Source organism: Rhagoletis zephyria, unplaced genomic scaffold (genome assembly GCF_001687245.7).
Source record: "Rhagoletis zephyria isolate East Lansing unplaced genomic scaffold, Rhagoletis_zephyria_1.1 Rzeph_scaffold_00865, whole genome shotgun sequence".
NCBI classification, from domain to species: Eukaryota; Metazoa; Arthropoda; class Insecta; order Diptera; family Tephritidae; genus Rhagoletis; species Rhagoletis zephyria.
The window spans coordinates 45,124-62,060 of record NW_016157949.1 but is presented as its reverse complement, the minus strand read 5'-3'; positions in this window follow the sequence as shown (position 1 = coordinate 62,060).

Here is a 16,937-nt window from a genome sequence, read left to right as displayed (position 1 = left end):
AATTTTCTTTTATTCATGAAAGTTATGAAGCGTTCGGCACAACCGAATATAGCACTTTCCTTACTTGTTTTTATTTTATTTTTTATTTTTTTATTTGTCAGAAGCTGTGATGCATGAATATTCATGGGGATTCAGAGAGGGCAAGGTGCAAAAGCAATCGCTGCATTAATGCGATATTTAGGCTCATTTGATACTACCGATACAAGTGTAACCGCAGTATATTTCATTCCAGTGAATGGGAGCGAGCCATATTAACTCCTCGCTCCTCTAAATGCACCCAGGGTCTCTGAAGCTTAATAAGGTGAAACGTTGCTTTTGTGAAACAAATGAGGTCTGCCGGTTGAGCTCTATGGAGAAGTATGCGCGAACAAACTTTTGCGCAGCACGTGTGCTTTTTTTCGACTGGCGCACTATGGCCTAGCAGCTACTATTTGCCTCTTTTGTCCTTTCACTAAACCAATTCTCGAGAGTCAAAAACTGCAGACTCATTATTTTCTTAAAGAGTTTCCCCGTTGAGATATCAGCTGTTAAAGTTGACATTTCTACAAAAAGCTCTCATATTTTTTTCTTTCGTAGACAGCATTCTTGTAGTTCGGATTGGAATAAGTCTTCGAATAATAAAGAAAACTTGAAAAAAGAGAATGGAAATGAATAATGAAGGTAATATTTGCGTCATTAACAAAAAAAAAACTGGAATACAGCTTTCTAAATAAAATAAAATAAATTTTCAAACGGACTCTTATTTGGGTAATAATATTCTACTTAAAGTAGAGCTATAAAAAATTGGTTCCATTTGGTGGTCTTCCAGCTTTTTGGGCATTAAAAATCTTCAATTTAGAGTTTGTGGACTGATAATCATGTTTCACTTTCTTGCACTTTTTGAATAATGGGCTTTTGCGATGTTTGAAAGAAGCAGTCAACAAAGATGCAAAAAAAACGCTGTTTTATACTTTTTGCTGCAAAATATTATTGAAGAGGTGCTCCCCGAAGAATATAACACCCTACATAAAGGAAAGAGAAAGAATCATATATAAGTTCATATGTGAAAAATGCGTTTTTGCTCAAAATTGTAATTTACGTTATTTTTTTTTAACTATATACCTGGCTTAATTATATGTAATATACTTTGTGTGCTAGTGTCGTTTCAAATAAATAAGTAGACATTTTTAGGTATAAGATACAAATACAAACACTCGTTTATATTTGAAGCACCTTTCATTAGAAAAAAGTATATATTTAGCAAAAGTGTGGTCCGCTATTTTAAACTTACATTTTTTGGCTCCGAACCCAATAACGCCACATTGCATCCGCCAGTTTGAATTTCAAAACTCTGACATCAGATTCGAAATCAGCGCCCTCGAAATCCTCCCCCTGACATGTAAGTTTTTGGTGAAAAGAAAAAATTATAAAATTTGGTCACCACATTGGCTCCGCCATTTTAAATTTCAAAAATCTGACATCACATTCGAAATCAGCGAGCACAAAAGCCCCCAAAACAAGGTTTGAAGTCAATTTGTTTACTTCTCGACTTTTGGCCAGCAAATAGCAGTCGCTAGACCATCGTGCGTAGGCTGTAAATTTGCATGTGCGTAATCGAGTCTCTTCCACCTACTAATACCTTTGAGATATGTAATTGTTTAAGGGAATTAACCTCGTGATCAGGTCAACAATAGCTTGCCTACCGACAACGGAAATCTAGGCTTGACGCTGTGTTGGTGGTTAAGGTATCGAGTCTATGCCAGTAGTCACAGTGTTTCTGTGACAAAACTGGGCTGATTGTACGTAGCGATCCAGCTCTAGTTTAGCCTTTTCATTTCCATTGGCGTAGGTAAGTCCTGTTACACAAGGTTTTGGTCTACTCGTACTTGCATGCATTCCTTTATAGCTTCTTGGCTGTCCGAGAAGATGAATAACTCATCCCTCGTTTTTCCCCTTTGCATCACCTACGGAGCATCCACAGATATGGCAGACACNGGGTGGTCAAGGTATCGAGTCTATGCCAGTAGTCACAGTGTTTCTGTGACAAAACTGGACTGATTGTACGTAGCGATCCAGCTCTAGTCTAGCCTTTTCATTTCCATTGACGTAGGTAAGTCCTGTTACACAAGGTTTTGGTCTACTCATACTTGCATGCATTCCTTTATAGCTTCTTGGCTGTCCGAGAAGATGAATAACTCATCCCTAGTTTTTCCCCTTTGCATCACCTACGGAGCATCCACAGATATGGCAGACACTGCTTGAAAGAGAGTAGTTTTGGGGAAGAAAGAAAATATGACAGCTGCAGAGCTGGCGTTCATTACGGACCCCTACGTATTTGCATTGGCAGCATCGATCGGGTTCTGGTCCCAACTACCAGAGTTTCTCTCAATTCGCTTGTTAATACTTGTTATTCTGCCCCAGCACTGAGAGTGAGGTGTCTCTCTAGCAACACATCCAATCACAAATTTAGAGCCTCGTTTACCACAGCCTGACAGAGAGGAGGGTACAAACATTTCCTACAGAAACAATGCCTAGTTTAGAAAAACTACGTAAGAATTTCTCGAAGCTTCTTAATAGGGTACTGAAAATACAAATAGAAGAAGTTCCCAGCCATAGGAACATTGAAAAAAATGAAATGGTAGATGAAGGCAGAACCCTAGGAGGAATCCGAGGCTTTTGCACTAGGATGACTTCGCGGAATCATTCAAACAGAAATTAGTTTGAGTTTTCTTGTACTTGGCAAAACCCGATGTTTAACACNCAGAAAAACTTCGTAAGAAGTTCTTGAAGCTTCTCAATAGGGTACTAAAAATACAAATAGAAGAAGTTCCCAGCCATAGGAACATTGAAAAAAATGAAATGGTAAATGAAGGCAGAACCCTAGGAGGAATCCGAGGCTTTTGCACTAGGATGACTTCTCGGAATCACTGAAAGAGAAATTAGTTTGAGTTTTCTTGTACTTGGCAAAACCCGATGTTTAACACCTTACTAAATATATCTCAACATAAGTTTTCGAAAACAAATTTCAAAAAGTTGTTGATTCTCACAAAAAGAACCATCTCGTCATAAAAAAAATTAGTTTAAAAATAGTTCTTGAAAAACCCTCAATTTTTTTAAACATTTTTTTTTTATAGAGAATTAAACAAGCAATACGATGGTATAATTTTTAATCCCTAATTTACTGATCTTCACTATGCAAATCATCTTCAAAAAGTCCACTTGTTAATAGCTAAGTTAACTTTGGGACAATCTTGACCTCCTTATACACAAGACTGTTAAGCACGATTTTTTAGCTTTAAAACAACGTTAAAATGAAGTCTCTACGATGCGCTGAACCCGAGATATATCGATTTGAAGTAGTACATGATTAGTCAGAATCACGAAAAAATGGAAACCTTGACAGATCATATCTCCGAAGAAAAAAAGTCCTCGAGCAACCGCCCAACCATACGTAGTTGAAAGCTAAATAATAATGTTTCATTGAAATATTNGCTTTGGGACAATCTTGACCTCCTTATACACAAGACTGTTAAGCCCGATTTTTTAGCTTTAAAACAACGTTAAAATGAAGTCTCTACGATGCGCTGAACCCGAGATATATCGATTGGAAGTAGTACATGATTAGTCAGAATCACGAAAAAATGGAAACCTTGACAGATCATATCTCCGAAGAAAAAAAGTCCTCGAACAACCTCCCAACCATACGTAGTTGAAAGCTAAATAATAATGTTTCATTGAAATATTTTTACAAATCCTGAAAATATGCAAATGAAGTCTGCAACATGCCATGATGTTATGTGCGCAGAACGTGCCACATTGTAGCGCTAAAAGTGGCGCCAACGTCAGCAATGTCATTTTGTACGAATTAAGTGACGTCGTTAGCTGCGGCTGATAGTATCTGTCTGGCATGGGTCCGTCCGTACGACCACACTGATGCAGCAGCTGCCACTGAGCAAAAATTGTGAGACAAATTATTTTCAGTTTTCGCAAAGCTTCTCTCTGGCTGTTATTTGTAAACCAACAGCCAGTTCAAAACAATAACAACACAAAAGTTTGCACTCAAATGCAATGTAAACCTCCAGACGGATGGAGCACCAGCGTATGCGGATTAAGCCGAGAAGAAGAAGCGGAAAGTTTACGCCAACGTACTTTAAAGCAGTTAGCAATGCCGACAATGCTGCAATAAAACTTTTTCCATTTACACAAAATAATGCCACGGTGCTTGCACGCAATCAGTTAGCCAGCAAACCAACGAACCGAGCGACCGAGCATATACGACTAGAAAAGAGTTCAGGGGAGTGAAAAGCTATGTGCAACGTGCAGCGAGGTACAAGAAGTTAACTTCGCGTGTGCTCCGGCTGGTTGCACACGAGTGCATACTGACTGACAGCTGAGCAGAGAGGTAGGAAAGCAAGCAAGCAGCCAACAGCAACCACCCTAACGGCGATTGTAACACCCGCTTGCAACGCCAACATGACTAGCCAGCCAGCCAGCCAGCAATCTGGTCGAAGTTGTCATTGTGGGCGCAAAGCTTTCATAGCATATCCCTGCATATCCTTGTAATGAAAACCTCACTCGCATGTCGACCACCAAAGCTGCACTCACCACAAATGGTTGCAACGTCTGCATCTTTGTTGGGCCACACACGCATAACACTTTCGCTTCAACGTTTACTTACCCGAAGCGTCACCAGCCGCCAGCCGCCAGCCACCCGCCCATGCGTGCCACTTGCCACATTGACTGGTTAAAATGGTTGATGCGCTCTTCCATCCGCAGGCACCGTGCTGCTGAGCTAGTGGCGCTGTCATTTTAAAGTGTTGCGGCTGTAATTTCCCACAACTCTTTCGTCTGCATACTCAGCTTTGCACGCACTCGGCTTTCGTCTGCCCACCGACCCATCACCCCAGCCAGTCCACCTGTGTTGCCATTGTTTTCTTGGAATTTCGCAAACACGACGCGCGTGTGCCCATGCAAATGCAGACTTTAAATATGCAGCATAGCCGCAACATGTGTGCAATGACGTCCTCTCAGACCGCCCACAGCCACCAGACACACAGACACCTCCACTGCCGCCCACTTAATTTGCCACAAACAGGTGCTGCTAGACTGGCCCTTCGTCGGGTCGTTCAGGTGACTGCCGGGTCTGTTCGTCTGTTCGTCTTGTCGGCAGTCGCATGCACCAAGCGCGTGTGTGCTTATATGTATGTGGCTTTGACATTTATGGCATTGCAGCAAGCGAAGTTGACTCCTTGAAATAGCCACGGCGCTTGTGTACTGTGCGTATGTGTGTGTATGAAAGTATGCAAGTCCATATGTGGGCGATGCATCGACTGCAACCATGCAACTCGTTTCGTGCACAATACGCCTTTAATGCAGTTTCAACAGTTTCGCCAACAACTTTATTAACTGTTATAGAAATACATATGCAGTTAGTGGACGTGTGTGTGTGCCAGATTGTGTGTTTTTGCATGTGGTGAGGTCACACAAAAGCCTTTCGAATATTATGGCCCCTACATACACGCTTCCAGCAATAAATGCTTGGTATGGAGGTTATTGAAGTGATATTCGTATTTATAGAAATATTTTAAGTTGTTAAATACCCTGCAGAAAAAAAGTATCAATTGATAAAAAATAACCTACTTGCAGTTAGCTTTTTTGCGGGATTTCTATAAAATGTATAACTTGTAGTTAGTTACAAAAAGCTAACTTGAAACAAGTGGACAAGTAATGCAGAAGTAAGGCTTGAGATTGTTTTCTTTAAACGCGTTTCTATTTAAATATCCTGCACTTCGCAAATACTTTTTCGAATTGAGGACAAATAAAAGCAAGATCGAAATTTCATATTATCATTTTGAAGTTATGTCTGACGGAGTTCGAATATGGGACCACGGTTGCCGTTTTGGTCCAAATGGACCAAATTTGGTCCATTTCTTTTCGTTTGGTCCATTGGTCCAATTCTTTTTAAAATGGTCCATTTCACAAGCCTTTGGTTAGGTTATTATCACCCTTTCACTTCATGCTATAAGTAGTTTCGCGTTTTAAGTTTTTTCTATTTATTTGATGAATATTCCGCCCCATGTTGAATATCGTCATCGTCAGTAAAAGTGACGATACGGCCATCGTCAGCCATGTCACTGATGCGCTGACGATCGTCGACGATGACGATAATCAGCATAGGGCCGATTGGAAACACCTGCTAAACGGTAGCAAAACTTTAATCAAGGCGTTTAGCACATGACAATAATATTCGATTTTAATCGAAAATATATTAATTATCTTGAAATTATTACACCACATAAAGTTCTTTCTGATACTGATGTATCAATTTTGCCGCTACTCGACCAATTTCCTGCATTGGTAAATGATGCAGACATAATTGAATTTCAATTTCGCAAATTGAGGCTGAGTGAAGGTAACTTCTAAAACTGTACCAATATAGAACGTTTTTGGAATCAAGTAAGTTTGATTCAAAATGTAATGGGCGAAGCGGCCTTTGAAGAATTGTGTGATTAGTTCATAATATATTTAGTCTGCCTCCCAGTTACGCAGCAGCTGAGCGCAAAATTTTTCATTTAGCATTAATAAAACCGAAATTAAGAACCAAATTATTATTTAAAACTTTAAATAATATAATGTTAATAATTTAAAATTGAAATGCACTTTGGATGCAATATAAAAAAAAAATCGTTATAAAAACTGAATTGGCATATTTTCTTGATAAAGAGGAATAAACTCTACTCAATTTCCCGATGTAATAAAAATTGGTAAATTTTTTACCATTTGGTCCATTTTTAGGTCTGATAAATAAATTGGAAATGGCAACCGTGTATGGGACCACCTACCGCAGAGTATGTAAACAAATATGAAATGTGATAAAATAAATAAAGTAAATAAAAATAAAAAAAAACAAAAACAAACAATATTTTGTTTGTGTTTTTTCCTATTGATATTTTATGCCCAAAAGTAGTTAGTTACATCAAATGCAGAGATAACCACCATCGACTATTTCGCAGTCATCGCCATAGAAATATAGTTAGCTTTCGTCAAAGAAAATATACAGATAATAACTGACTTATAGCTCCTTCGTAATTAACTTAAAGTTAGCTTATAGTTAGATACATTTCCTGCAGGGTAGCTTTTCGATATGCCACCTACACCATGATAAAAATATAGCAAGGTAGAACCGTTCCCTCAATTTGTCGGCCATGATTTTTTTTGAAGTTTGCCAACATTTTAAAATCATATAAAAGTGAAAATAAAAAAATGAAATTGTTCGAAATTGTTGTTGCTTGAGATTTAAAATGAAAATGTGTGTGTGAGTTTGTGAGTAAATCTAAAAATTAAATTGTTTGGAAACGTCAAGAATTTTAAAAGTGACTCTCAGCGGTTCTACCTTACATGACCTACACAAACCCATTTATATATTTATGTATATGTGTACATGGACATAGTATATATTCGGTGTTGCTCTCCGGAAGCTTTATAATTGATTGCTAGTAGTAAATGACAGCTGGAGTAAATTTCCGAAAGCATAAACAAACATACATACTTATGAATACGTATGTACATACATACATCCGTGCGTGCTTATATGAGATGGAAATTCCGAAAGGCGATGTGGCAGTCAACAATAATATTTACAAAAAGTTATCTGAAACACAATTTAGTGTACTTGGTTACTTTGCATTAGGGACATGAACCGTGAACTAAATTTTTTAATAGGAAAAATTAAGTAAATCTTATTGTTTACTTTTTACTTTCGTATGAGATAAGCCTCACCACTCACATATTTTACGTTTATGGTAAATTTATTTCCCCAACACAAGTGGTAANTATTAGGAAAAATTAAGTAAATCTTATTGTTTACTTTTTACTTTCGTATGAGATAAGCCTCACCAGTCACATATTTTACGTTTATGGTAAATTTATTTCCCCAACACAAGTGGTAAATGATTCCCTATTTCTCAGCTTTTAATACCAATGTCGATAATGTAGCCTGCCTAATTAAAGTCGGGTATTTCATTCGTTTGCAAGCAAGAAAGCGCAAAGAACCAACTCACTCTAAAAAAACTAGTGTTGTGCTCTTCACAAGAGGATAATGCTGGATGGTCTTCTTACCCCCACCGATTTTTTTCGAGGCAAAATGAATACATATTTGAACATTATCTTTGAAAGTAAACTTTTATGTAATTCATTCATCGAATATAATTCCTATAAAGCCTTTAACAGAATTTTGAAAATGTAAATAAGTCACTAGTAAGGCGTGATCGTGGTTCAAAGTTAAACGAAAGAGTGGGAAGTGCTAGATTCTGTTTATAGTTTCATAAAGTGACAAGCGACACATTTCCAGCGATGCATCTATGGGTACATGACTATACATGCCAATTTCCGACTGTGTAGATTTCTCGTATGCCTCATCGCCAACCGCGCCCAATCTTTACCCGGCAATCTCTCTCTCCCTCTCCTCTTGTACAAAAGGTTTCCGGCCCGTGTGTGGTATGGTACCTCTGCCTGAATTTGGCTTTTAAGATTTATTTGTTTAATGAGCAGATACATTTGAAAACCTACCCGAGAAGCGCAAATTGCTATTCACAACGTGGTTTTTATCGATGTTCACGTCAAAGAAGTGGCTATAAAATAGGCAGTCAGAGTTACGAATGCGTTGGTGTTGACACTTCAGGCACGGGTTTATAGTTAACAAACTGCAGTTAGAAAGACATAATAATGGTCAGTCTTGACGTCAATTGTAACGTAGAAGATTACCATGAAAAGGAGAAAAGATCGATTTGATAATAAAGAGGTTATATCTCTCTATATATCGATGGAATCCATATAGGGGAATATTTCACAGAACGAAAGCTTTTTGCTGCAATGCCGGAGTTTCTCTTAATGCACTGCTAAACTTTCCGTTAATCAAACTCTTTAATTACTTTAAAAATAGTCTGACAATAAAATTTTCGATTGAATTATGTTGGAACATGTAGGTAGGTAGGTAGGTTGTCGTGGTTGCCTGTAAGACAAACTTAGGCTCCGGGCCCATTGTGATACCGCATGTGGGGTCAGTAGCTCCCAACACATACTCTTTTGCTGGGTGCCTCGGGAGTACTTTTCAATGAGATATCTCACCATTTGCATAGGCAAGGCCACGTATTTCTTGGTCGGCAACTACCTTCGGCCATCGACGGCACCAAGGGAAACTAGATGAATATATCGCTCAGCAATTACTGGGAAACTTTCAGAGGCATGTTTCCCTCAACCTCAAATGATCTAGCATAGCATTCGCCTTAAATAAGCATATCGGACTGCAGAAAATTTGTGATATCGCTGACCGGTCACTTCTCGTAGCACAAACACTTTTCTCTTCCTGATTGAAGGAAGGATGAGAAGGCGGAACATATTTTGAGCTTCGGCCATTTCGCAAGGACTAGGTATGAGGCTTTTGGTAGCGAAGTGTTGAGAGACGCAGACCTGACACCCAACAACGTTACTTCGATTTATTTAGAGCAGATTTAAAGGAAGAGCTTTAGCGGTGGAGAGCTCAGAAATGAATGGTAGTGTTGTCATGTAGAGTTTTAGAAGAATTTACCATGGAAATCTGATTAAGTAGAAAACTTCAGGTAAATATACCAGAAGGAGAATTTGAAGAAGGGAGCTCTTTAAAATGATACTATAAAATTTTTACTGTAACGCAGATATCAGATTGCTCATTAGTTGCTTAAAAAGGATTAATCCATTTGAAGTATTGTGAAGTCACCTTAAATTCTTTGGATTCGTCTGTTTAGACCCTACTATTCCCAATATCACTTTTCTTCCTCAGATTATCGAATGAAAATCGTTTTGAAGCGAGTTACCAAGATTTTAGGAATGACCTATTCATGCTGCTAATTCCTTGCCAAGTTTTTGATCTTCCTTTGACACTTTGTCAATTAAATATTAACGTCTCCCATTTACTTCCGCCCTCTAATAGCTAACTGACAATAAAACAATGTTAGCGTGTATTTATGCCCATTTAGTCTAGCGTAACGCGTCAACATTCCACCCTAATTGTGCAAATACCCATATACAATATCGTTCTCAGAGAAACCAATCGCTCATACACACTCGTTTGCAATGTGCGGAAAGTTAAGTAAACCAAGGAAGTGAGTACGTGCAACAAAACACAATAGGGCACTTCCGCATACATACATACATGTGTACATACATATGAAGAGGGGGTGAGTGTTATTTTCACAAGAGAGGACCGTCATGCAATCATAACATTTCAATGCGAAATCAATACAAGCAAAAAGTTGTTATTGTAATACATAAGTGAATCAAGGTTGCACGTGCACGTGAGCCATCAACCTAAGCTTACTACATATTTTCACATGCACCACTGCAAGTTAGATTTATTTCCAACAATAAAGCAAGCAGGCTGCAAACCAACCACCTACCATGCGAAAAAAAAACCAAATCGTCACAAAGAAACGAACATTAGCGACGACCAAGTCTTCCTGTGGACGCGTAAAGCATGAATTAATATGCCAAGCTTGACAAGGCTTAGTACGCGCCTCACCTCGGTTTGCCAAGTTGAACCATGAGGTGTCTGAATGCGCTGAGTACTTCCCCCTTCCGCACGCGGTTACTGGCCATAGCTAAGCAGTGCAATTTGCCTGGAACTACATTTGTACCTACTCATAAACATACACATAGTGCCACAATAGCCATGACCGTGACGATTTGGGTTACGCACCGTCACTCACATTTCACGTCATGGAAATCGAAAGTCTTGTCGGCTGATGCGACTAGATTTCCCTCAGCTGGTTGTCTAAATTCTTGTCTGCTTTGCTGGCGTTGAGATGTTTCCATAAGTAGATTGTCAATATAAGGTATCGCCAAGCGTTCCACAGCAAAGTAGTTTAGAGTTGAAGGGTTTGTTGACAGGTTTTGCTTATTTTATTTTTATTTAGTCCGGCAACATAAACAAAAAGACAAAAACCACAATAGATTAAAAGCCCGGAATTGCGGGGTCTTGTTTCATGTAACTTGTCGATGAGGGCTATCCTAGTTATATTTCGGAATTTTGATGTATTTCGGAATTTTGAATTTATGAAGATATTGCAGGAAATGCTACAGCAGTCCACTACGAGGTAAAAGTGAGAAGAATTAGTGTTTTGAGTCCCTATTTTTTGTCTATCGAGACACGGCGACCTTTTCCTGCCTGCTTGTGAGTCCTCCATAATATCTCAGAGGAAACATACATAGGTTAAGCTTCCAAAATTCTGCACCGTGATACAGCCTAAGATTCCCACTGTTAAAGAGGCAATCGACTTGTAATGAAACTGCATAATTGATGAATTGGAAAGGTAGGGCAAAATCTAGATGTAAACATCCCACTGTTGGTGGGAGCGGGGTGTCCGGACACTGTCCGATAGCGATCCAAGCTGCAACACTTAACATCGCTTATAGTTGCAAATCTTTCAAGGGTAGTCCTTCAACTCTATGATTGACTGAATGGTCTACGCACAACGGACCCACTGTTCGGTTAACTAAGAAGTTTAAAATACCCCAAGAAACTCTAACCTCAATTGGAAGCATTCGCATGATTTATGATTGAGTTAAATACTTTGTCCTGATTCAAGATGGGAAGCTGACGAGAAAGAGAGAGAAGAAAAGAGCACTGGCTTTTTGCTGTTGCTAAAGCAATAGGTAAGATATAGGGCCTTCCACCTAAGGTTGGTACCGGGCTCTACGAAGCCATAGTTAAGTCCATAATATATTTTGGAATCCTTGCCTAGTGGAATGTTCTCGAGAGGACTGAACTGGTCAGATAGCTAGAGCGCAAGCAGCTGCAATTAATTGACCACTTAGGAACACCCCAACTCTAACACCAATAACGCCAATGCTTAATATAGCGCCCGTTGACCTTACAAGCCGATGCAGAAAGGTAAACATAGAGACAAGGTGGGCTTAACTGACTCACGATCTGTAGTATTATTGCAAGATTCTACCTTATCCATGAATGTGTTGACTGCAGATTTAGTCTTTTGGATCGGTTTTGTTTTTCTCGGCGGAGGTAGCTACCATTAAGGAAGCAGTTGATTGGCTGCTCAGTTACGTGCAGTCGGAAAGGCGCGCCGACAGTGCGATCGAAGCTGGTAGAGAATGCATGGCCTCTTTTTCGGTATCCGATGATTATTTCAAATTTAAGACTTATGTATGTTTGTATATGGCTACTACATAGTGAAGTTTCACAAAACTGTGCGATGAGCTGGCCAGGAGAAGAAATCCCTGGCTGCTCCTAGACAGATGGGAATCGCATTACCTCAGCGAACGCTGGCCGAAAATGTGGACATACATAGTGGACCGAGTGGACTTTCACGAGAGCTTAAGTGCAAACTGTTCATGTACCATTGTTTATTGCATCAGACAAAATCCTTTTAAATTACCTTCGTGACTCTTAATTGATTAGCCATTCCTTGCACCACCTTCCGTGTGATCTATATTTTGGGCGTCTTGCGGGTAGCACACAATGAAAAACTAAAAGATATTCACATATATAAACCACTTAAGACGCCATGGTCTAAACAACGTAATGACTTCTAAATGCTGTTCGTTGTCCCTTAACAATGAATCCTGTACCGCAATTTTTCATTTGTCTGCACGTGGTGGACATTTTCATTTGTAGAATGTGTCGCGTTCGACGGCACAAACATTTCAGCTAACTAGTTTGTTGGTTGGTTTGAGGTGAGTAGTAGCCAGTATGAAGAACAATGAACAAATAAAACAACAACACCCCTACACATTCACATTCCCTCACAGACAAGAGGATGCCTGTGCCTACCCAATTTGCCACATGGCGAAGACGAGATCGTTACGACATCGCTCTGGCGAAGTCGTTTTGGTGAACTCGAAACGACGTCGAAACGAAGTAGTTTTTTCCATACAACATTCAACGTCGTTCCGACGTCGTTTTTTCTCATCGAATCGAAGTCGCTACGACGTTGGTCTGGTGAAGTCGTTTGGGTGAACTCGAAAAGAATCTGTTTCTTCGAACGTACAAGTTTTTTGAGGAACTTTCGGTCTGGGTTGGACAGTTCCACGCCCACATTATTATATATCTAAGTGTAAAAAAGTCATTCATTTGGATAGTAAACCGATTTTATTATGAAAATTTTATATGTACACTTGTACTCAGAAAATTAAGCCGCCTACATCTTTTTTTTCAGTATTCATAATATTCTTCATATACAATTTTTTTATTTTATTTTTTTTATAAAGGTACAGTTTACTCTATTGGCCTTATTAATAAAAAATAAAATTTGTGGGTATGAAGTTTTTTTAAATTGGGCATAAAACAATTCTTTTACTTTAAATTTGGTATAAATTTTGAGCATCGTTTTGCAGTTCGCTGGTATATCGTTTTTGCAGGCTGCAGGGGAGTCGTTACGACGTCGTTTGGCAAATTGGGTGTGCTGATGCCTACTATGAAACCAGAGCAGAGTATCTCGATTAACGGCGTACAAAAGAACTTCGACTTCCTGCAGCCTTAGAAGGAATAGCGCAGCAACAAATTATGCGAACGACAAACTGAAGGGAAATTTTGCTGCTTCCGGTGTGTGTTTTTGGCACGTCGATAGTCTCACTAGCGCGCGTTGCTGACAGACAGAGTGCCACACGCCCGCAGGCATTTTTCTCTTTGGAGTAGACCAGGAAGAAGGAAGACGAAAATGCAAAAGGAATTGTTGAATTAATGTATTTTGTGCCGTTTTCTGGTATTGTGCTGGCATAATTTTATATGCATATAAGCGTATATACACATATGTATGTATGTACATGCTCGCATACATATAGTCAGCTAAACATATCCATATTATGCTAGATAAATATTGCACTGTTTTTTCGCTCTCCTTTGAAGCATGTGTTTTGGTTGTATGCGCTTTTCTTAATCCGCAATCATGATTCAATAACTACAGGTTGTAGCAATCGTACAAAAACAACATTTACCGTTGGTATGTATATGTATACCCTGCATACCAGGATTTCATAGAACTCTGAAAGGTTTCACAATTTTTTTTTAAAGAATTTTCTCTAAGAAATCGTACAGAAATTTCTTTACTAGTTCTTGTCAACCGCTTTATATGTTTTTCTTTAAAGATTCCTAAAAGAATCATAACAGATTTCCGATACTCTTAAAGATTTCGGTAGCATTTGTTTGCAGGGTATATATTTACGTATATGTGTATGTATACGCGAATATGTAAACAAAGCAAAACAGACGATAATTTGACACAAGCGTGCTCATAAGAAGAAGCATAGCTTCTATCGATATCACCTGTAATTGATGCGCCTTGATCCGCAATCTTTGCCTACGAATTCGTTTACACATCTCAAACCTTTTTCAACTAACCAACTAGAAGTCGCTACTCTCCCAGCTTACACAAGTACCTACATGCATTGGCTGGCAAACAGTGTGACCGTTTTGATCCAAGTAGATCAAAAGTGATACATTTTTCGATGAATTTTGGTAACCATGTCACGAAATATATTTCCAGCGCTTATTGCTTGACATCTATTGCAGGCAATTTGATAGTTTGACAGCAATATTTTCACTTTAAAGAAAGCGTGCTGGTAACATCGATGAAATATTAATATTAAATCAAAATAAGAATCTGTTCCCTATTGGATTATTTATGATAATGTTTTGGGAAGTTATTCAGCAAGTTTTTTTAAGATTTAAATGTTTTTAAACACCGAAATAGAGAGAATGTTGGCTGACAGCGTTATGCGGTAAATGCTTATACATACCAGGGTTGTTGTGAATATTCCCATTCGCATTCGCAACCGCTGACAGCTTCCGCATTAATTTTAGCATTCGCATTCGCTTTCGCATTCGCAATAANAGCAAGTTTTTTTAAGATTTAAATGTTTTTAAACACCGAAATAGAGAGAATGTTGGCTGACAGCGTTATGCGGCAAATGCTTATACATACCAGGGTTATTGTGAATATTCGCATTCGCATTCGCAACCGCTGACAGGTTCCGCATTAATTTTAGCATTCGCATTCGCTTTCGCATTCGCAATAATCAATGCGGAGCTTTTGCGAATGCAAATATTTTGCAAGTGGACCGATAAAACGTATATATGGCAAAAAAATTACAAATTGTAGCCAATATTTTTGCCTGTGGTCGCAGGAGTATTTGTTAAGAAAATTGGTAAAATGTCATATTTATCAATTTTGATAAAAATGTCTTTAAAATATTATGTCTTAAGCTATATAACCGAGCTATCAATAGGCAGCCATAAAAATTCCCACTTCTACTTGACCTTTGACGTACGTTAAAGAGAACATAGTCCTTTTATTAATATTTTTTTCTGTGCTTTAAATACCTGCTTTGATTTCTTTCTTTATTATAATTTTGTTGGACCAATCTTAAAAAAAAAACTACTAGACACAAAAGAAGAAAGTGTGCACTGTAATTCTTAACAAAATTTTCGTGATTTGCTTTTGATGTTATAGGCGGCATACACGGNACTACTAAACACAAAAGAAGAAAGTGTGCACTGTAATTCTTAACAAAATTTTCGTGATTTGCTTTTGATGTTATAGGCGGCATACACGGTGAGTCTGACTCGTGAGTCAGTTTGGATGTGTTTGTGAAAATAAATACATTGTATGTGTTAGTTGCACCAAAATGACTCCCGGCATGACTCTGAATAATTCACCTGTGTTTAGTCGAAGGCGAGTCAACACGTACACAAATGTCTCGCGAGTCAGACGTACAGTGTACGCCACCTATTACATATATTCGTTTGAATAATTTTAAATGGGGCTCTTTGGGAAATTTATTTTTAGCAAAAATTTTAATAGTAGTTTGGTTTACTTGTTGGGTAATATTTGTTTTGATAGGGATATATATTGGATCTTTGGCTAAAAACTTCTGTGGTAAAACTGTCCCTTCTTTGCTATTTAAAGTCAGAGNCGAGTCTGACTCGTGAGTCAGTTTGGATGTGTTTGTGAAAATAAATACATATGTGTTAGTTGCACCAAAATGACTCCCGGCATGACTCTGAATAATTCAACTGTGTGTAGTCGAAGGCGAGTCAACACGTACACAAATGTCTCGCGAGTCAGACGTACAGTGTACGCTACCTATTACATATATTCGTTTGAATAATTTTAAATGGGGCTCTTTGGGGAATTTATTTTTAGCAAAAATTTTAATAGTAGTTTGGTTTACTTGTTGGGTAATATTTGTTTTGATAGGGATATATATTGGATCTTTGGCTAAAAACTTCTGTGGTAANATTTATTTTTAGCAAAAATTTTAATAGTAGTTTGGTTTACTTGTTGGGTAATATTGGTTTTGATAGGGATATATATTGGATCTTTGGCTAAAAACTTCTGTGGTAAAACTGTCCCTTCTTTGCTATTTAAAGTCAGAGAGTAAGCTCCTTCAATAGGTATTTCCAGTAGAAATAATCAATGTCTAGCTATAAAGAGAATCGATGCCCAAATAATTAAAAAGCTATAGGTCTGACCTTTAATTAGATAAGAATTACGTAACTATCTGATATTAAAATGCTTATAAAAGACGAGGTGCTTTAAAAGAATAACAATATTCTGATCCGATTCGGCTGGCAGCCACGACTTTGAAAACAGAAGTTTGTTCAAAAATAATAATTTATTTTCCATATTCACCTATTTAGCTCCCTATAAGTACAAATTTTTCAAAGCAGTCGCAGAAGAAAGTATTAAATGTAATTCACATAGACTACAATCGAAAAGTGCTGATAAAGTTACAGGTTGTCCAAATTCTGAAACACCATGACATATGTATCTGGTTTGGCTTGTAAGCGCTGTTTAAACAACGATCTCGCCATTATGCTAGATTCTAATTGTTTTTTAAAAATACTTGAATTTTTTGTTAAAATTTATTTATTTTTTTTGGAAAAAAGCTACGAATCAGCTGTGGAT